Here is a 22,459-nt window from a genome sequence, read left to right as displayed (position 1 = left end):
ATCTTCTTTTCTAGAAACTTCTTCTTGAATCCTTGCATAGAAACACACAAACATAGTTTCCCTTGATTTAAATGTTCCAGGTTATCCATCATTGTCTTCAACATGCTTTCCATATTCCAAGAAATTAACTTTATTGGCTGGAAATTATGATTTTTGATAAACTATCATAATGTTGTTCCTTGATCAACACTATGTTCTAACACTTGGTCATCATTGGGTTACTCGGTCGCAACTAGATTTCTTTCTCAGCACATATACTGTCACTTAGTTAATACTAATGCTTAGTCAATACTATTTATGCTTGGCACTTACTGTGACTCAATTAACACTAGCACACTACTACATTTAATATCATTTTTCGACCAAAAATTTTGACCATCAACTAAATAAATTTAGGGTGGTCGAAATGTAAAGGCAAAAATTTCATTTTTTTATATATAAGACCCGTGTTGGTCAAAATTTTGACCAACAAAGGGCTTATACATCCGCAAAGTTCAAAAAACATTTGCCCAATTATGCTTTTCATGCTTGGTTTCATTTGACATTTTTGGAGCATTTTTGCATGGTTATCTCTGCATTTTCGCATGGTTTTCTGTGAGCCTAGTTTCATTTAAGGTTTTCTCCACCCACTTGATTAATGACACCTGCTAGCCCTGGGAATAATATGAAAGGGGGCCCTGCATTTCCATCAATATAGGGGGGGTGGAATAGTAGTTTGAAACTCTCGATATTGTCTTTCTTTCATTCTTCCTGATGTGCTTGACTTCAAAAGATGTTCCATTCACAACCTCCAATCACACCTACATCTCTGATGGTCAAGGAGAGGGATTTCTCTTCGAGCATATTTCCATAGGTACATGTGTATTTTTGTTGTATGTTTTTATGATAATATTGAAGATGGAAGTGAATATTATTACTATCATTATTATTTTTAATGCCAAAGTTCAGCCATTGTTGTGTAATATAAATGGGAGAGTCTCCACTCAAGTGTTTTTTCTCAGTGATGTTTTGACGATAAGTGTTAAAAAGAGTTTGGTTGCAAAAAGAATGTAATGTACTTGTTGTTTCATTTTATTGAAAGTGTGTAGATGCAGATTTATCATTTGGAATGTTGGTCTATTGTAACAACTATTATACTTTTTGTTATAGTAATGAAAGAAAAGAAAAGAAATGTATATGCAGAAGTTGTAGTTGTAAAAGCTTAGAAGAAATAATAATGAAAAAAAAATTATTTTATAAATATAGTTGTGTTGGTATCATATTTTTCTTGTATTTTTGTTTTAATAATACATAATTATATTGTATCATTTAGACAACAGTTTCATATTCAAAAAAAGAACAAAAAGAAAAAAAAATTGAGTGTGTTTCTCTCTTCAACTCTAGAACATTCAACTTAAACATCAACACATAAAGATAATAATTTGAAATCTGGTGTGTTTAGTGCTTGGAGTTGTACCCTCAATACCTAGGCCATGTGGGCTATAAAACATGATATTCATGTGATTCTATGTTAGATGATGATGATGATGATAATGAATAATCACCATCTACTACTAGCTCATGTAGTGATAAAAGGTCTTCAATGCACTTCTAACTACAAGTATGCCATGGAAAACTTGTGATGGAGATGACTTCTCAAACTAATAGACTATCATGGAAATTTTTTGATGAAGATGACACCTACAAATACTAGACTATCTTCAAAAACTTATGATGAAGATGGCACCTAAATTTACTAGACTATAATTGAATTGATGTACTTTGGATCCTTCACCGAAAGTCTCTGTCATTTTGTTAGAAGATGATTTATCTTCTAGTTCAACCAAAAGAATCTCTCTCCTATATTTCAACATTACATTTAATTGTTGCATTTCAATTAGGTCTTCCTACAAGGGTTTCCATTTGGATGAATAACAAACTTGTTGGTGTTTTAAAACTACTAAGCAAAAAAATGCTTAATACCAAGATGAAAATACTCACACAGTCTAAAGACTAGCCAATTCTTATTATCAATTATATGTGGACACCATTTGGGCCAAACTTCTACAAAACCAAGGGTGGTTTTCTACTCTTTTGGCTCTGCAAAACTAGGGTGGGTATACCCAGGGATGATACAAGACTGGAAAAACTGTATGAGAATTATCTTAGTTTCATTCTGATTCTCATCTCAAATTCTCCAATACATGTAAAATTCTTGATACTTTAATAAACACATCCCATATAACAGATATGGCCAAAAATCTTCTATAGGTCTACAGATGTTCTCAGCAATAATGGCTAACTAAAGCTAGAACATTCCATGCAAACAAGTAGAGGCCAACTTTGAAGATCTACAGGAAATAAAAGCAAAGTTGATTATAATTCAGCATTTTGACAATCATGTGTGACACATTTCTCTTTCAGCTGGATTAAATTTGATCAGTGCCTAAATCATTGGGGTTCAGATTCTACTACAAATCTCTAGATCTAATTTTTTGCCTTACAACAAATTTTATTAGCAATTCTTATCAGAAATCATCATTCAAAATCCTTTCCACTACTACAGCAACCTTATCAAATTCATCAAAGATTTTACTTAATCCATTGAATTAACAGCCATGATAAACAAATATACAACCTAATTGAACTGCATTCAATTGCACAAGCCTTTACTTATACAACATCAAGATAACCAAGTAATCAAAAGGAGACAAAGTTCAGAAAGAACTGATATGGGGATAGTTAATAATTTGTATTCATTTTCCTTGAAAATTGTATACAATTTACAATAGACTCAGAATGACCTTCAGAAAGAAACACAGATCATTCTATATTCATGTATTCTCAAGATCTGACAGAGAAAATACATCACGAATTTTTGCTCAAAAATGGTGGACCAAAAATAGACTAAGTGTATCACTTAGCAAATAGAATTTGGACCTTTTCTCTTGCCCTGGAATTTCACTTATATAGTGTGAAATGCAACAAGCTTCAGGGTAAGAGAAACTGACAGGTGTCTTTTACAAGGAATATCTACATACACCTATCACAAAATGACAAAACTATGGGTAACAGAAGATATCAAAATCAAATCATTCCTTTCGGTGGGTCAGCTTCTGTTACATGTTCTGATGTTGCTGAGTTGGCTATTGATCTAATTCATCTTCATATGTAACTACTAAATTAGCCAATGATGAAGCTTTTTTTGACAAGGGCACATTAACCTCCACATGCAGCTTCCACCACCTTCATTCTGTATGGTAAGGACAACTTCTACCTTTTCCTTTTCTTTAATTGTATTGGCATCTTGTGGTCTCGGTTCTACAACTGAAAGTGACAAGTTTTTCTTGTCTTCTTCTTCTGATTGGGTTTGAGTAGTGATGGTATCAATGATTTAGACTTCCTCACCCTGCACCTCATCACTCTCAGTTTCATCTACATCAAATTGTTCACTAGAAGGCATTTCTGCCATCCACCTGTCAAATAATGTGTCATCTGGCCAATTGAATTGCAAAATATCCTTCTGTTTCTTTATTATATAATCAGCCTCATTATCAATATCAACAAATTCTTGTTTTAAAGAATCAAAGAATATTTTGGCTTTCACCATTTCTTCTGTTGTGGTGGCCCACCGTGCATGCCCTGTTTCATTTATGACTTGATTCATTCTTAAACAGAATAAATCATCAAGTTCCTTCGCCCATTCCTCTTTGCTTTTCAAACTATTTTTCTTATCTAGGGCATGAGGAAATAAATTGAAATTTTGGCTCTTATATTTGTCTAAGTAGCCTATTATTATCTTCTGTAAATGTATCCTTTTGCTATCAAAATCAGAAAGATCAGAAACAATGTCAAAGGTTTTATCAATCTGATCACGATAATTATTTATAATAGATAGACACAATAAGGTTATTGCTTTCTCCCTTCTCACCCATTTGTTCACAATAGGCTTTAGAGCCTCATCGTCTGCTTTTAACTCCTCCCAGATGTTAATCACTCTGGCCAATTGATCATGGATTAGTGGTCATTCAACCTTGTCTCCTAGATATGTAAGAGTTGTTCTTAGTTTATCTTCATATTTAGATTCCAACTCTACATGTAAGGCCCACAGTTTACTCTTTTCTTCTTCAAAATCCTCAGCAGTGTAATACTATGGCCCTTGGGGTGTGTCTGGTATTTCAATGAGGGGAGTAGATTTGAAAGGTTCAATAGGGGGGCGAGGGTATGCTATTTTAGGCCTAGTGGATTTTCCCAGTAGCTTGTTCTCAAGCTCAACTCTCCTTTTTACCTCTTTATTGTAGGCATCCACAACTGCCTCATATTTACTTTGTAATTCAAACATTTCCTTTTCCTCCCTTTTAGCAGTAGCCAAGGCAAACTAAGAATAATCCACATTCATGTGGGCTACCTGTACGTGTGAGATATCAGCAACTCTCCTACAATAATATTCCCTATCAGTCCTGAACCATCAGGCTATGATGATACAATCATGGATCCTCTTCTTAATGACCACATAACAAGAGTAGCTTGATCATCACTAAAAGTAGTCCCTACAAATTCCTTTTTATTTGGGTCTTGTAACTCTAGTCTATTAGAAACAGAGTTGAAAATCAATGCATCTGCAATATCCCAATTAGGCAACAATAGTATGTTAGAAGTTTTTACCATTTGCCTTCCCTCCTTAGGGGTAATTTTCTAGAATTCTTGCATCATTTGCTCCTTTATTTGATTTTTGATGGAGGCTTCATCCATTTCTGGATGCTCTATTTTCATGTTCTTACATCTTTCCTCAAAATTGTGGATGTTTGCCCTCTAAGAAAATTGATGGAAAGCCCTAGACCTTACAAAACTGTCATCTGACAAAAATTGTTGGCTGGCTTGTTCCAAAATAGGGTCCAATTTCCTTCCCTTAAAATCAGCTACAGTCAGCTCGAGGCTTGGCACAGGAGGTTCCTGGGGGTTCCCTTCATCGATCTTTGCTTGAGTGACAAAAACTCCCCCTTGTGATCCAATTTGTTCAATTTTCTCAATAGTGAGCTGCTCCTCCCCGGTTCTCAAAGGGGTCTATGAAGGTGAATACTCCTCAATATGAGAATCCTCCTCTCTTATTATTTTCCTCCTCTTAGGGGAGGGCTCAATAGGCCTCTCTTCCAAAACCCTACTAGTGGACTCAATTATTTGTTTGCCTTTTTTCACTGTATTCTTTTTATTTTGAACAATAGTATATCCCGACCTTTTTTGGATAGTTAATTGACCTGCCCTTATATTGGGAGTAAAACCCAATCTTCCCATTACTTCCCTGGCCTTATCCAGGTAGAACCTAATAAAGAATTACTTCTTTTCATTCATTGCCTCTATTATTTCAAGAAAATTATTCATAAGTTTTCTCATCTTATCTATATTTGTAACTGCATCGTCCAAAGGACTATAATCTAGATCAAAACAATGAATGAAATCCAAAATTTTAGAAAATACTTTCCACTTTTCTTTCCTAGTGTCTTGCTCTTGCAAGGAGTACTCATTCCTTATTAAGTCTTCAGGAAAATAAAATTCATGCTCAATTTTACCAAGCTTAATTCTCTACCTTAGAGCCAAATGAAAAAATCCTTCAGAATCACAAAAATGAGGATGGAAGTGGCCATCTTAGAAGGATTCAAAATCTTGTGCAGAGAAAGCCAACCTCCTTTTGTGATTACAAAATGATGAGCCACTGTGCAAGTAGGAAAAATTGACCCCTTTTGTCTTTTCAATAGAAGGGCTTCCTCCACTCCTCCCAGCTGCCACAATATCTCAACAACTCCTACCTTCAAAGGCACTTGGTAGGGTAGTACGTGAGGGCTTCCTTTAAAACCATATATTCTAAATATAGTAGAAATAGAATATGGAATGACATCTCCCCAATTATGTGAAACTTTCAAACCACTTGGGTTTTCCATAGGCCTAATGAGATTCATTAATGCTTTGGGGATTCTGGGATTGTCTCTTAATAGGAGGCATCTCAGCTTTGAAGCGAAACACCTATCAAACCTGACAAAACTGGCATTCTCTACATCCCAAGTCATATCTGCACTCCATAATTGAATTGGTAATGCTTCCCCACTCTCTTCTCTGTCTAATTCCATTTCTTTACTAAAATATGTTACTCCCTTGAATAATAACATGTGCATTAACAGAGAATAATGGCCAAAAGTTTTTTCCACCTTTCCCTTAGCAATTCCAATCAGTCCAATGTGAATCTCCTTAGCTAAGTAAGAAGCAAAATCAAAAATTATATCCACACCAAAAGAGGAAATCTGAGTAATCATATACATAAAATCCACAGGCATGAACTCTTCTTCATCTCTCCCAAAAACTTTACACAAGGACCTATATATTTCTATAGCCCTAGAATTGAAGTATGCCCTTTTGAAAGGCTCCTTGGAGGATGCTGTTATTGCTGGCAGTGTTCCAATTCTACCTATGTGTGCGCTCAATGCTCCTTGCCTAACTGCATCTCTCTTAGACATATACTCATTTTCTAACCCTTTCAAGTCAATGGGCACATGATAATCAGTGACAGGCCCTAAACTGAAAACTTCCCTAATCTCCTCTACACTGATTGTAATCAAGATTTCACCATCAATTCTCCTCACTACCCTAAGGGCTTGGTCGTAATTCTTAGCTACAGCTTCCAAAAGATCATAATCCATGAAAACACTGGGAACCACCATTTTCCTTAGACCAAAATTCCAGATGTTGGCATGTGGGGCAAAAAGACTCCTCTCGGAAAACCATTTTTTGAATAAAACAAGACCAGTCTGTGAAGTTGTTGCATCCCTAACCCAGTTTCCTTTGTCATACAGCCCATCTGCTATTTTCAACCTAGGTTTTAATGAAGTTAGCCTCTTAACTTCTACAGTTTCAATAGTAGAAGAAGGAAGCAGTTCAAGCAAATCATCGTGGACATTCCTATCCAAATAGTTCTCTTGACCAAAAAATGCTTTCTATTTTGGAGCCATTTTAATTAACTCTTGAAGGAATTGAAATAGCAGGAGGATTATAATGCAAGTACTTACTTTGAATTTCACTCTAGTTCTTCTCAGTGTTACTGCAATCTTTCTGCGAACAAACTGCTTCACAATCTTATCGAATCCAGCACGGTCTTCTCAACAACTGTTTCTGCTTAGAAATGCTTTGAATCTTTGTTCGAGTATGGTGGAATTAACAAAATCTTCTATGTTATACTCTATTTTTCTTCACAGACAAAGATTTCATCTCTCATAAATGCACAGGCTGGCATCACCTTCTATATTCAAATTTACACCGTGGATTTACGAAAAATCCTACGATCCAGGGATGCAAGCAAAGATGACTCATGTTCCACTTAACAAGCTAGTAGTCAACCCAATGAAAATTTTCCATGTGTACCTTTCCTTCATTGTTGGCACCTCTGAACTGGACCCACAGAACTCTGAGGACACGTGTCACTTAGGCGATATCTTGCTATACATAAAGAGTGAGCACTTTGCCATAGCGAGATAGCACCCGTCATTGATCCTGATTTGATTATGCGGATGACATTTGATGCATTGCTCAAAAGAAATATGGTGGGCCCCTTGTCGCCATGTCGCTATTCGTAACCTTCGTGCAACTCGCCATAGCGAGATAGCGACGATCATGGATCTGAGATAGATCTAACGATCAGTCTTTCATATATTTTGTGAACAGGGCGTGGGTCCAATCATTGATGATGTGATGAAATCCTGGCTATATTACCTACTTGGGGTACATATTTGTTTATTTCTCGGTCAGGCGCTATGTCGCTAATGGCGAGAAGAACAAGTTGTCGATAGTGACATAGTGAATCCCGATGTCTTTGCTTTTCCTGGCATATACGTGTAGCCCATTAGATGCTAGTGTCTTCCAAAGCTTTATAATTGATATCTAATGGAGTACTTTCTGGGACCCACTTACTCTAAAAAGTTTCCATAGTACTACTTTTCGTCTGGGTGCTATGTCGCTAAGGGTAAAATACTTGTATCTTTTCATAGCGAGATAGCGATTGCCATAGATCTTTTAGGGATCAGGCAGTCAGAAACGCAAAAGAAAAGATGTGACTCAGGGTGCGAAAAGTTTGAAAAGGATGGAAATCTTCGCATATTTTTAGTTTCGCGCTCGAAAAATTTAAAAGAAAACAAGACCTAGGGTTTCGACAAAAATTTGCTTCAAAGACCTACAAAATATGACTTGGCTAGAAACCCTATTCACCATAGGTGGATCCCAATCTGAATTCTTCTATACCTTGGACAACAGAATTCGATTATGCAAAAATTCAGACCAACAAAACTAGCATGGAAAAATTGTGATGGAGATGCCACCTGCAACTATTAGACTATCATAGAAAAATTGTGATGAAGATGACATTAAAAACTATTAGACTATCATGTGTACAAGTCACAAAATGATTCCAACATATGAAATTAAGTGTACTACATAGGATAGTGATGACTGAATTTCCATGCCCTCCAAATTTGATGGTTGTAACATTTATACCAATTTCATTTGTGGGATACACACTCTTTAAATACTCCAGGCAATTCCTGAGTGCGGATGTTTCAATTCCTTAGTGTCAAAACTTGAATATATTTCATGCTTATCATTTCATCTAGCAATTCTTACGTAAAACATCATTAAAATAATTATTCCCTTTGACTGCGTCAAAAAGTTTATATATACAATATTTTTGAAGTTGTTTTATGCTAAATGAACCTTTTGTGATCAAGTCTTGTAAACGTCTTGGTTGGTACAACTGTAGATTTCTTATTGGCTTTGTACTAGTACCCAAGATTAACATTGATGACATTAGTAGAATTCCAAGTTTTTCTCTTGTATTCCTATTAATTGTACTTGATTGTCCAATATGTTAAAGAAGAAACAAATGCCAGTTAATTTACAAACTGTAACTGACCTGAATTGCTTGATGTATTTTTTAAATGTTGAGATGCATATACTAAGAATTTTTTGTTGCTGTAGGCCAAGCCACAGCTGACTGACAGGTCAAAGCTTCCAACTATTGTGGATCCTATGATTAAAGAGTTGTTGAACTTGAAATATCTTTAGCAAGTAAGTTGCATGAAAAATCTTTCTTTTGAAGGGAATTGACATTATTTTTAAAAATCCATTCAATTTATACAATTTTACTCATGTTTTGGTGGATAAAAACTTAACGTTCTTCCACATTTCTTGCCCATTTTATTGCATATCTGAAATAAGACATAATCTTGCCATTTTCTAATAGCTAAATGTATTTCACTATGATTTGAATTTGGCATAAAATGTATTTTTTGGGTTAGATTGTCAGCTAGTTCTGGTTGATTGCCATTTGAAAATTAGAGGTGCTAATCCTTTCATTTAAGATAAAATTTATAGTGCACTACATATCATCACACTTACCCAAAAAAGTTGAGCCAAATATTTGATTATCTAGATTGAAAGTCATTGTCCACTTCATAATCTTAGCAAGAAGAACACCATAAGTTCTTGTGAACCAAGTATTTATGATGAAGCAAGAAGGAAAGAAAAATGAAAAAATGTGTTGAGTCAAGAGATAGCCATTGGAAAGAAATCCATTGATTATAAAAAGTATTAAGATCAAGTTTAAAAATAATGTTTTAATTGACAAGCACAAAGAAAGATTAGTAGCTAAAGAGCAACAAATTTTCCTTGTACATCTGTGCACTATCTTCGTGATTCCATGTTTGGTCCTTAGCCTCTTTGAAATAACCACATGATCAATGATTGCCAAATAGTGCCAACATACTATGTGGAAAGGCCCTTTCTAGATCATATTTCAATGCAACAATTTATCAAACGATGGCACTTTGAGGGGACAATGATCATCTTCAACCGTGTGACTTTGGCTCATTGCTTCAAATTTGTTAGAGGATATAGAAACTTACTGATTGTAAACAACAGGTATGTTCTTAGAAAAAAAAACCATACTCATTGTAAACAGTAGGTATGGACTTAATGCATATTTCATGAGTTGTGGTTCATAAAAACCCATACTCATTAGCTTGAATTGTTTGTTTAATACCCAATGCATTGAGGTGACACTTACAATTTGAATTCATAACAACCATTTCTCATCAACTTAAATTGTTTGTTTAGTACCCATTGCATTGACGTGACACTTACAAGGTTGAAGTATTGCAACTTCCTAGAAGGTCTGCCTACTCAATTCCATGATGATCCAACTTTCCTTGATCCTTGGGAGAATGATGCAGGAGCATCAAGGTCAAGGTTGAAGGCATGAGAAGACATTAAGGTCTCAAGATAACCAACATGACCATGTTAGAACAGTTGATGTAATAAGACCCTGTGAAGGTCCTTTTTGATATGTTTGTAATCATTTTAGAAACATTTGAAAATATTAATTAACAAAAACCATATGTGCAGATATAAACATTAATCACAACATGTCCAATTTATTTGTAGGTATATTTTCCTGTGAAGAAAGACCATGCCTGACAATATGAATCTAGAAGAAAATAATGAGACAATGGCTGCATTGTGGGCTCAATTCTGAAGAAAACCTGATAAATATTATTGTCCTCACAAAAAGTGTAAGGGTTTAAAGAATCGAAGAATTCTAATCACAACAGCCCAAAGTCATTGTAGGCAATATGGTCATGTTGAAGGGGGCCACGATTTTCGTCCATTGCTGAATGTGGATTTCCTATTGGAGGAACATGGAGGTGTGAATATCCAAGTTGAGGATAACGCTCCCATGGAAGAAGATGATAATGTGCCAGAGGACATGATTGAAGAAGACGGTATTGGGGCAAGTGATGAAGAGGCTCACAATGATGGTACTAGTGAATTTGATAATAATGATGAAGATGGTCTTGATATACCTTTACTTGAGAAGGCACACAAGCCCTTATACCCAGGCTCCCAAACAACTCTACTGTTGGCTATAGTGTTGTTGGTGAACTTAAAGGTTATGAATAGCATATCCAATGTAGCAATGTCACGTATGTTAAGGTATCTCATTTTTCTCATCTTCAAGGTTAGCATACAATTACTATTCATTATATTAACAATGCATATTTTTTGTTTTAGGTTGATTAGTGAGTTTTTGTTACCACCATCAAACATTTTGCCTTGTTCATACCAAGAATTACCTAACATTATGGATCAGATTGGAACGAAGTATCAGATAATACATGCATGTCCCAATGATCATTCTATATCATAAACAACATGAATTTGCAACAGAATGTCCTGATTGTCATGTTAGTAGATATCGGTCAGATCAAATAACAAAAAAAGTGTCTCGCAAGGTTCTTCGGTACATTCCCATTATTCCACGTCTGGAACGATTATTCAAGTGCGCTAGCTTGGCACAATTTATGGATTACCATGCATGCAATAGAAGTCATGATGACATTACGCGAATGCATGCTGATGGTTTTGCATTTAAAGAGATAGAAGAAGCATGGTCACACTTTAATGAAGAACCTCGTAATCTGAAACTTTTATTGGCGGCAGATGGTGTCAATCCATATGGAGATATGAGATCTGTTTACTCAGTATGGCCTATTTTTGTTATTAACAATAACTTTCCTCCTTGGATGTCCATAAAGAGGGAGCACATAATGTTGTCAATGATTGTGCCAGGTAATTTTTTTTTTATAGTTATCTAAATTAATTTATAAATAGTGCATGAAAATGGTTATAATAATTACGTAATGTTTATGTTCATTCAATTGCTAGGTAAATACCAAGTTAAAGATATGAACGTGTATATTGAGCCCCTAATTGACGAATTGTTGAAGTTATGGAATATGTATGACATCTCTAGACCGATAGGACATCGACAATTTCAATTCCATGCAATGCTTGTATGGACAATACATGATGCCCCTGGGCTAACTCATTTTTGTGGTATGTTATATTGTTAAGATCACATATTTTTGGTATGTTATAGTGCTTACACATTACTATCAAATGCTTAAGTTGCGCATGATAATTGTACATGATCCAATTATACATGATCTTTTAGGTCTTCAGACAAAGGGAAAATTTGCATGTCCAGTTTGTGGTCCGAAGATGAAATGTCGTCATTCGAGAAGTTTAAGAAAGTAGGTGTTTGATGAGTTTAGACACTTTCTTCGCAATAATCATAGGTGTCAAATTGCCGAAAAACATCTTTTCAATGGGAAAGAAGAGACATCATCAAGGCCACGAAGAGTGACACCTCATTTATGGAAGTTGGAATACGATCGACTAAATCATCAAGGTAATGTCCAATTTATCATCCAAAGTTTACAATTTGTATTTTGATATTGTCTTATATTTACTAATGCTGTAATTGATGCTCGTGAAGGTTATCAAGGCATCAATGACCAACTTCCTAGAGGAATGAAAAGTTATCCTACTCAATTTAGTAGGTTACCATACTACAAGGATCTCTCAATCATGCATTTGTTTGATGCTATGCATATTGGAAAGAATGTAACAGAGGCACTATGGAAAATGTTGGATGGAAGGCGTGATAGAGAACAAATTGCTAAAATTTGTACTAACATTCATGAATCTAATCATGCACTAAAAGTTTTCATTGAATCAAATAGGAATGGAGAGCGCATAAATACAAGTGCCCTTCCTTGGTTATTAACGGAGCAACAAAGTGATGCATTAAAAGAGGTCATAAAAAAAAACAAAATTTCCAACAGGATTTGCTGCAAATATAAGCACTCTTCTATCAAAGAAAGGTGATTTTGGGCCAAGGTTGAAGACACATTATTGGCATACCTTCCTCAAGGTAAGTCATGTTTTCTATTTACAGTATATTTGTAAGATTGAATGTAGTACCAGTTGCATTATTTAATAATATATTGAAATGATCATTTTTTAATGATTGCAGTTTGTCCTACCTCTATCCCTTCCACAATAGTTTGACAACAGTATTAAAAAAGTTATATATGATCTTGGAAAATACATGAGGTTAGAAGAGTGTTTTTTCTTAGATTTGTAGCTTTTTATCTGAAATCTATTGTATGATTTTATTTGAAATCTCCTCTATGTGTTTTTGCGTGTTGAATCTCATTTAGGTGGTTATCATCTAAAGAAATTGATAAAAAAGATATAAAATATTGGAAGATAAAAATTCCATAGCTTATGTGTGAAATGAAAAAGTGTTTACCTCCAATGTTTTTCAATGCTCAAGAACACTACCTCATACATCAAGTTGACGAGATTGAATTGTGTGGACCTGTACAAGCTACATCAATGTGGATGGTTGAGAGGCATTTGAAATTTATGAAGGGCTTGGTTCGACAAAGAGCACGTCCTGAGGGTTCTATGATAGATGGATATATGATATACCATACCATGGTGTATATCAGTGAATATCTTCCAAAGTTTGCAGCAGGTATCCATCTAGATCGCATTTGGGATCCGAACTGTAATGACAAATTCAAAGGGGAGTACCTGACAAGGAAAGGTAGATTGAGGAGGGTGAGAGGTAATTATAAGTTTTTTTTTTGTAATTTAACAATTCTTATCCATCATCAATATATATAAGTTGTTTCTAACTGGTGTAATTGTCTTCTTTATAGTTGGTTGTGAGTGGGATGCACTACACTTGTATATTGCAAACAATCTTGATTGGATGACAGTGTGGATTGAACAGTCTCAAGAAAATGGTCGCTCATTAACATGGGATGGTGTTGCATCGTTGGTTAAAGAAGCTCATTGTAATGGAGATCCCAATGTTACGCCAATGGTACTTGATCTAATATATGGCTTAAGAGATACAAAGGTATGCATAAGATTACTAATCATGAGAGATAAGTTTAATATCAACTCACAAATCAATGAGAAGATTCTTGACATGTTTGAATAATTGCAGGTCAAACAGCACAAAGCTATATACTACCATGGCTATAAATTCCGCACAAAAAAGTTAGATGAAACGAAAAAAAGTGTGATTCCAGGATAAGTGTTGTCTTCGCGGTCACCAATATTTCATCTAGAATTGACATACATCCTCAACAATCTGAAAATCAATACTATGGCATTTTGGATGATATACTTGAGTGTGACTTTAATTCATTCAAAATAGTTCTATTTTTTGTCAAATGGTTTAGGTTACGACTGAATCGAAATGATCCTGATAGGACTATTATTGAACACGACAGTGGATTTATTATGATTAATACAAGGTCATTTGAGCCAGTCGGAGATGAGCCCTATGTTCTTCCAAGTCAATGCAAGAAAGTGTTTTACTTTGGTGTTCCAAACAAACCAAGTTGGTCATTTGTTGTTAGGCATGACCCAAGAGGAAGGCCGATAAAGTATAATGTGATCGAAGAAGAAGATATTGAAGAAGCACAAGAGGAAGTAAATGATTATCAGGAACAACAGTTACCCAGTGATGAAGAAGAAGATGGTGATGATTTTGGTCATGCTAAGGATAATGGTGATAATGATGATGATGATGCTGATGACGATCATGATCATGGTGACGAAGATGGTGATGATCATGGCGATGATGGTCATGATGATGATAGTGATCAAGAGGATGATGATGGCGATGAAGATGGTGGTGGTGACGATGACGATCAAAGTGACGAGTACGATGATGGTGATGATGATGATGATGATGATGATAACATGGATGATGATCATGATGATCAATGAAATCTTCAGGTATGATCAATGTCAACTATGATGGGGTCTTGTATGACCAAATATTTCTTTCCAAACCATATGTGCACATATAAACATTAAGTAGAACATGCCAAATATTTTTTTAGATATAAACATTAGTTACGCTAAATTTTTAACTTAAGACAAATTATTTACATATACAATCTACTTTATTATTAAAAAAAAATTGGTAAGTCTATTACTTTAATTTCGCTACTGATTTCTAAGACTTACTAATTTTTTTCACAGGGTGATATGGATGCACCATGTTAGACACCTTCAGTAGAGGTAAACATTAATTATTGTAAATTTTAATGTTAATATAGAAACAAATGTCCTATTATTATGTTCTTTTCTTTATGGCTTTGGAGTTATTTTGATGAAAGTATACGAATATTTGATGTCACAACTGATAGGAAAAAGCTATAATGATCGCTGATCAAATGCAATCTGAAATATGAGCGTCATATCTACATGACATTGGCCTTAGTACTGACCCTGTATTCATCACCCAACAAATTACACAAAGATAGACTGATGACCTTGTTCAAATTATCATCAAGGGTGACAGAAGTGAGGAGAAAGAGGCACTGAGAATAGAATTGGACCGTAGAATCCAATCTTTGAAAGTAAGCAGTAATTCAACTAAAGCAGTAATAGAAGTTCAATAGATATTAATATTTTATAGTATCTTATGGATCATGATCTCTGATTTTATGGGTTCTTGTATAGACATATGTGCCAGTTGCGACATCACATGTTGAACATGGTCAGGATTGTTTCATAGTACCTTCGTGTAAGTAACACTTTGTTTGTTTTGATCAACATTATAACACTTACCTTTTTTTTTTGTCGATGTTTCTCGCTAGTATCCCATTTGATCTTTATCCATTGCAAATGTATTTGCTAACAATATTCTATTCTTCAGCTCATGATGAAGTGCAGACTCCTCCTTCGGTTGGCGGTCCACTATTGTCTGCTGCATTGTCGGCAACAAGGACCATGCAAACATCATCGTCTATGCCCAGTAGAACTGGTAAAACCTTGCTTTTCTATATTTTGTAATGTGCTATATTTTTTAATGTCTTTCTACAAGTTGATCAACAACAAAGTAGCACATTAGTGCTTAAATGATGTCTACAGAAGCTTGCATACACACAAACACATGCATACACACACCACGCATACATCCATACATACATATATATATAGCCACACATAGAGAGACATGGACATAGGTAGGGAGGTAGACCAACAGAGAGCAGTACTAAAATTGTCATTTAATTGTTATGATGGTTTAGTTGATAGAGCAACAGAGAGCAGTACTACTGAAGCTGGTCCATTCCCTAGAGTAGTTCGTGTGATTAGTACTAGTTTGTATGAAGGGACATTGTTGTTGAATAAGAAAACTATGTTTCCATTAAGAGAACAAAAGCTTCTAGGTGCTTTAAAATTGATATTTTTTAAAGTGTAAATTTAGTTTACTTTTACATTACTCATTTTAGACTGATAAATCCTTTATGTTTTTGTAGGTAATAATGCTTTCTTTGAACATCTTTTTCATATGACATTGAGACTGTTTGGACCCACCATACGTAAAAGGTAGGTAGTTTCATATCATTACTACATAATTTTTATTTTCTTCTATTTATTGTAATATATTAAAGTTATTGATCTAACAATCTATTTGTTTTTAAAAAGGTGGAATTTACAAGCTGGGGAATTAAAAAATCAGCTGATTGCATAAATTTGGGAAAAATATTTTTGACACTGGCCTACTTCTGAAAAGAGCAGCAAAGCATATAAATACTGTGAGGGATCAATATAGAAGGGGTCTTAAGGTTAACCCAAAGTACAACCGTCCTCCTATGATTCCACCAATGGAGTGGAATGAAATAATAGAAGATGCAAAGGAGAAAAGGCTATGTGAAGATAGAGATAATGAAGCAGCACAGGGAAAAAAGAGGTATGTCATTATAGTATTAAGGACATTGTAATCATGCACTAATTATTGATATTTGTAAATATATAATCTAAGATGTTTGAAATTGTTCATAGATTGCAGGACACATCCATGGCTACAAAAGTGAGAATAGAAAAGGTTGGCCAACACAAACTTGGCTCTGGTGGCTATATGAATCTGCAGTCTCAACTTGTAACTAGAGCAATGAATTTTGTTTTTTTTTTTTTTTAATATAATGTTGCAAAAAGTTTTGTTTAATGAAACCATACATGTAAAACTGACGTTATCAAGCAAAAACCATAGGGCACAGATTTCAATGTGGAGGTCACAGATGAAGATAGAAAAATTGCCTTGAAGGAAGGCTATAAAGTTGTGGTTGCATGCCTATGTGAAGAATCTGTAAGCCTTGCACAAGAATCTAGTGCACCAAATGATATCTCATAGGTAAATTGGTCAGATGAAAAGTAAATGAAATTAAATAGTTGAGAAGATTCTTTTTTGGTATTAGTTTTAAACGTAAATTGACTACATAACAATGTGCATAACATTTTACTATAGCCTTCATATCCTACCACAGAACCTGCTCCTGACAAAGGCCATGATGTGCATTATAGTGGTGGAGGTATTAATTTTCTATTGGAAATTAATTATGCAATTATGAATACAATTTAACATCTTCAATTGGAATTTGACGTGTATCCTTTTTTTGAATATTTCAGAGCATGTTGAACATCATGTTGAAGGACTGGACCATGTTCCAAGTGTTCAACATGTTGACGCAATGGCAGATCAAAATGTTAATGTACATGATGTAGCATTGTCAGGTAAGAAAAACACATTTTATGTAGTACTCGTACTTAATTACAAACTTGTAACAGTTAGAAAAAGAAAAAGAGTATGCCAATTTATCGCATTCACTTGTTCTTGCAACAGAGCCCCCTTTACTGCAGCAACCTCTTGCTCCTCTAAAGAGAAGGAGCCATCGTAATTTGACATTACATGTGCCAGAAGAGGAGGAGAATGAAGCAAATATGGATGTCCCTATGAGCACTTTTCTTAAGAGAGCTCAGAAAAACAAAAAAAAAGAAATGATGTTTTAAAAATCTTCTTTGATAAACCTTGTTGGATAATGAAAGAACTTTGTTTTAAGTAATTATGTATGAATGATGCATATTAATACAGATTTTTATTTTATGTTAATGAATATTGTTATGTGTTAATGAAGTTTTGATTAGTATCGTGTATTAATGATTTTGATATCATATTAATGAATGTTATGTGATTGTATTGATTGAATGTTATAATTCATAAATGGATGAATTAATTAATGAAGTATGTAATTAGATGATAATGGGTAATTTAGATTGATGTTAGGGGGAGGGGGGTGAGGCCAGATGAGCTTCCACCTTCACATGGTTGGCCTTGTTAAGTAGAGAATATTATAGTATTCTTGAAACCAAGTGAAGCTCAAATTTGTTAAGTCTTCAAACACACATCCCAATTCTCTTTAACGAGACTAAATTTTTTTCGCTTGTAATAGTCTCATTGCAGTCATCTTTTTGTTCCTTGAACATATAGTTCTTGCTTAGTTTAAATCCCAATTATTAGATATTTGTCCACATTGGAGTTCGTTTGGCATAGAAACCTGCATATTTTATTATATATATTTAGTCAACTGAAAGCAATGTATAAAGCATTCACATAGTTGATGTCTAACAAAAGAAGACAAGATGCATATACTATTTAGCATGGAAATCCTTGTAGGTGAATTGTGTGTGTATGTACACACACACACATATATGTATGTATGTATATAACTTCAAACAAATGTGTAGACTCAATTAGCAAGAGACACCAACCTCAAATCCTGCAATGCAGAAGGAACTGACCTTTGAAATGCAAAGTGTTTATAATGTAGGTAGATTTGCCTTAGATCTCCTTCAAGGTCTTCAACAAATCTGCCTTGTACTTATGAATAATCCACCAAGATTTGAAATATTGTTTTTCAATAAATGCTCTAAACTTGGAATATACCTTCATAAAAATTTTGCCTTAGATCTGCTCATCATATTCAAAATAAGCCTTCACATGTCTGTTCACTTAGGTCTGATTTAGGTCTTCCACAAATTTGGCTTATAATTATGCTCTTGAATCTCTTAAAATCTTCTTTGTATTCAAATGATATTTAATGAATTGATTGATACAAATTTCCTCATACTTGAATCCAAATATCATTGTCATTGTCAAACATAACACAGACATAAAATCATTTTGGTTATTTGCTTGTTATACAAGTTAGCCTTATCTTTTTGGTTTTCACAAGTCATGCACTTATGCATCTTTGGGATATCCACAAGCTATTAGAGATGTTTGGATGGTTCATGTCCTTATTTTTTTTGTGTTGTTTGTAGGGTTTTTTCCATGAAGTCTAAGGACAGACATGTTGGATGTTTGTGATAGACATGTCCACCTATAAGAAAAGTATCAAATGTAGAAAAAATGCAAAGAAAAGCTTGTAAGGGTTTTAGGTGTCTTTAGGCCTAGTACAGCTCGTAAGGGTTTTAGGTGTCTTTAGAAGGGTTAGTGGAGTTATAAAACCTTTGAAAAGGTTAGTGAAATATATTAAAGGCATATATGATTGTAAGTTGTCGATTGACACTTTGTGTCAACTAGACAACAAATTTCAGTTTATAACTAACTGGTAACAGTCAGATAGTTAGACAGCAGTGGTTGTTTATTGTTGTTTGGTTATTTAGAAGGGATTTTTTGAGTGTTTGGGGGAGAAGTAGGGTTGGGGTGGTGAGACAAGGCATTGTGAAAAAATTATAATCAATGAAATAATCATGTTCTCTGCAATTCAGTCTCTGTCCCATGGAACAGTGAGTTCCTATGATGTATCAAAGGCATTTTGACTAATATTTAATGTGAGAACAGTTTATTATTTTTGTTATCTTGTCCACACATTCTTTTAATTTTCATTGTGGGTTGAGTAAGGAATAATAGACTGGTGCATTCAAACCAGTGACTAATACAATAACCAATAGAAAACTAATTGAATGCCCAGAATAGATTGCCATTTCTGTCATTTCAATTTGCTTATCAGAAAGTACAATGGAAGCAAACTCAAAACCTCTGCATACTATTGGACCGATTGAATATGTACTCTTCTTGAAAGAAACAAAAAATTGCACAAGTCTCGGACCATCACAATGCCTTGAAAACTCATTTATATAGCATGAGTTGCAATAATAAAAGGGAAATTGTGATCTGACAAGTGTCCAAGGAACAAAGCATCATACAAAAGACAAAAAAAATCACAATAGAATGCCAGGCGTATCAAATATTCCTTCAGGTAGGCCCGTTCCAATTTCTATTGTGAATCATCAACTTCTTATTTGTCTCTCATTATTCCAGCTCCTCAGAATATGTGGCTACCAAGCTTGCCAAAGAAGGATGATCTTGTGATACCTCCAAATCGGTTTTCTCCTACGGGTTCTCACTGCTTTCACCCTGAGTAGGCATTATTACCTTTTCCCCTTCTTTTTTCAGTTCTGGTGTAGAGGTGTCAATAACCTGCACCTTGCCTTCTAGTTTCTCATCATCATCTGAACTGTCCTCCTCTAACTGCTCGTCCAAGAGAAGATCTGCCATCCAATTGTCAAATTGTATATCATCCGACCAGCTAAACTGTAGGATATCATTTTGCTTTTTTAAAATATAACCAGCCTCCTTTTCAAAACCAACAAATTCTTGCTTCAAAGAATCAAAAAATAATTGGACTTTAACCAATTCCTCTGTCATGGTGGCCCACCAAGCATGCCCCTTTTCATTAATAACTTTATTTATCCTTGTGCAGAAAAGGTCATCCAATTATTTACTCCACTCTTCCTTATTTTTCAATTTCTTCTTTCTATCCTAGGCACAAGGAAATAGATCAAATTTTTTATTCTTGTACTTATTCAAACAAGAAACAATTTTCAGCTCCTATTATCAAAATCTAGCAGGTCATTAGCAATATTATACAATTTTTCAACATGGTCATGGGAAGACTTTATAATTGAATAACATAGAAGGGTGATTTCATTTTCCCTTCTTCCCCATTTATTAACAATAGGCTTCAGGGTATCATCATGAGTTTTCAATTCCTCCCATATATCTATTACTTTTACCAACTGATCAAAGAATAAGGGCCACTCAATTTTGTCTGCTAAATACATTAGAGCCTTTCTAAGCTTATCCTCATACTGTGTATTTAACTCTACATGTAAGGCCCATAGTTTGCTCTTCTCTTCTTCAAATTCCTCAGCTGTATAATATTCAGGCCTTTGAGGTGTGTCTGGTATCTCTACAAGGTGGGTGGATTTAAAAAGTTTCACTGGAGGACGGGGGTATGTTATTCTTGGCCTTGTGGATTTTCCCATTGCCTTGTTTTCAAGTTCAATTCTCCTTTTTACCTCCCTATTATAGGCCTTAAGAAGTGTTTCATATTTATTTTGTAACTCAGACATAATATGTTCCTCCTTCTTAGTAGTGACCAACACAAACTTAGAAGAATCCACATTCCAATATGCTTCCTGTACATGTGAAGTGTCAGCAACCCTTCTTACAAGTATATTTCCCATCAACCCAGACTCATCTAATTGTGATGGTGTGGCTCTAGATCCCTTTCTCAACGACCAACTGACCAATGCAGCTTGATCTTCAATGAATGAAGTGCCTTGGAAGTCTCTTCTATTTGGGTCCTGTAACTCCAATCTACTTGAAACAGAATTAAAAATTAATGCATCTGCAATATCCCAATTGGGCAATAATAAAATGTTAGATGCCTTTATCATTTTCCTCCCCTCCTTAGGGCTTATATTCTACAATTCCTTCATCATTTCTTCTTTAATTTGGTTTTGCATGGAAGTTTCATCCATTTCTAGATACTCTGTTTTCATCTTTTTACATTTCTCCTTGAAAAAATTCATGTTTTTCCTACATGCAAACTGTTGAAAAGCCCTTGATTTCACAAAACTGTCATCAATCAAAAATTGATGACTTGCCTACTCTAATACAGGGTCCAACTCCCTGCCTCTATAATTAGCTATTGTTAGATCAAAACTTGGGAGAGGAAGTTCTGGAGGGTTACCATCATCTAATTCTACTTGAGTAATAAAAATATCTCCCTATGATCCCATTTGTTCAAACTGTTCACCAGTGAGCTGCTCTTCTCCAATCCTCAAAGGGAACTGGGTGGGTGAATATTCCTCATCTTGAGGCCTTTCTTCTGCCATTACCTTTTTCCTCTTAGGACTAGGCTCTTTAGGTCTCTCCTCTTGGGCTATACTGATAGATCCTATTATTTATTTGCCCTTGTCTATAGGAAACCTTTTATTCTGAATTATAGTATATCCGGGCCTCTTTTGTACAATTATTTTATCAGTTCTCACATTTGGAGTGAAATCCAACCTCCTCATGACCTCTCTGGCCTTATCAGGATATGAATCAATAAAAAAATGTTTCTTTTCATTCATGACCTCCATTATTTCAGGGAAGGTATTCATGAGCTTACTTATTTTTTCAGCCTCTGTAATAGCATTATCCAAAGGATCATATTTATTATCAAAACAATGAATGAATTCTAAGACCCAGGAATAAACTCTCCATTTTTCCTTTTTAGTTTCCTACTCCTGAAATGAGAATTCATTCCTTATAATATCCTCTGGATAATAAGAATCATGCTTGACCGGTCCCAACTTGATTCTATGCCTCAACATCTGATTGAAAAATCCCTCAGAATCACAAAAACGAGGATGAGAGACATCCATCATATACTGC

The sequence above is a fragment of the Cupressus sempervirens genome, chromosome 3 (assembly GCF_028749045.1).
Source record: "Cupressus sempervirens isolate cs-2001-9-10 chromosome 3, ASM2874904v1, whole genome shotgun sequence".
Taxonomy (NCBI): domain Eukaryota; kingdom Viridiplantae; phylum Streptophyta; class Pinopsida; order Cupressales; family Cupressaceae; genus Cupressus; species Cupressus sempervirens.
Note: the sequence above shows the minus strand (reverse complement) of the source record.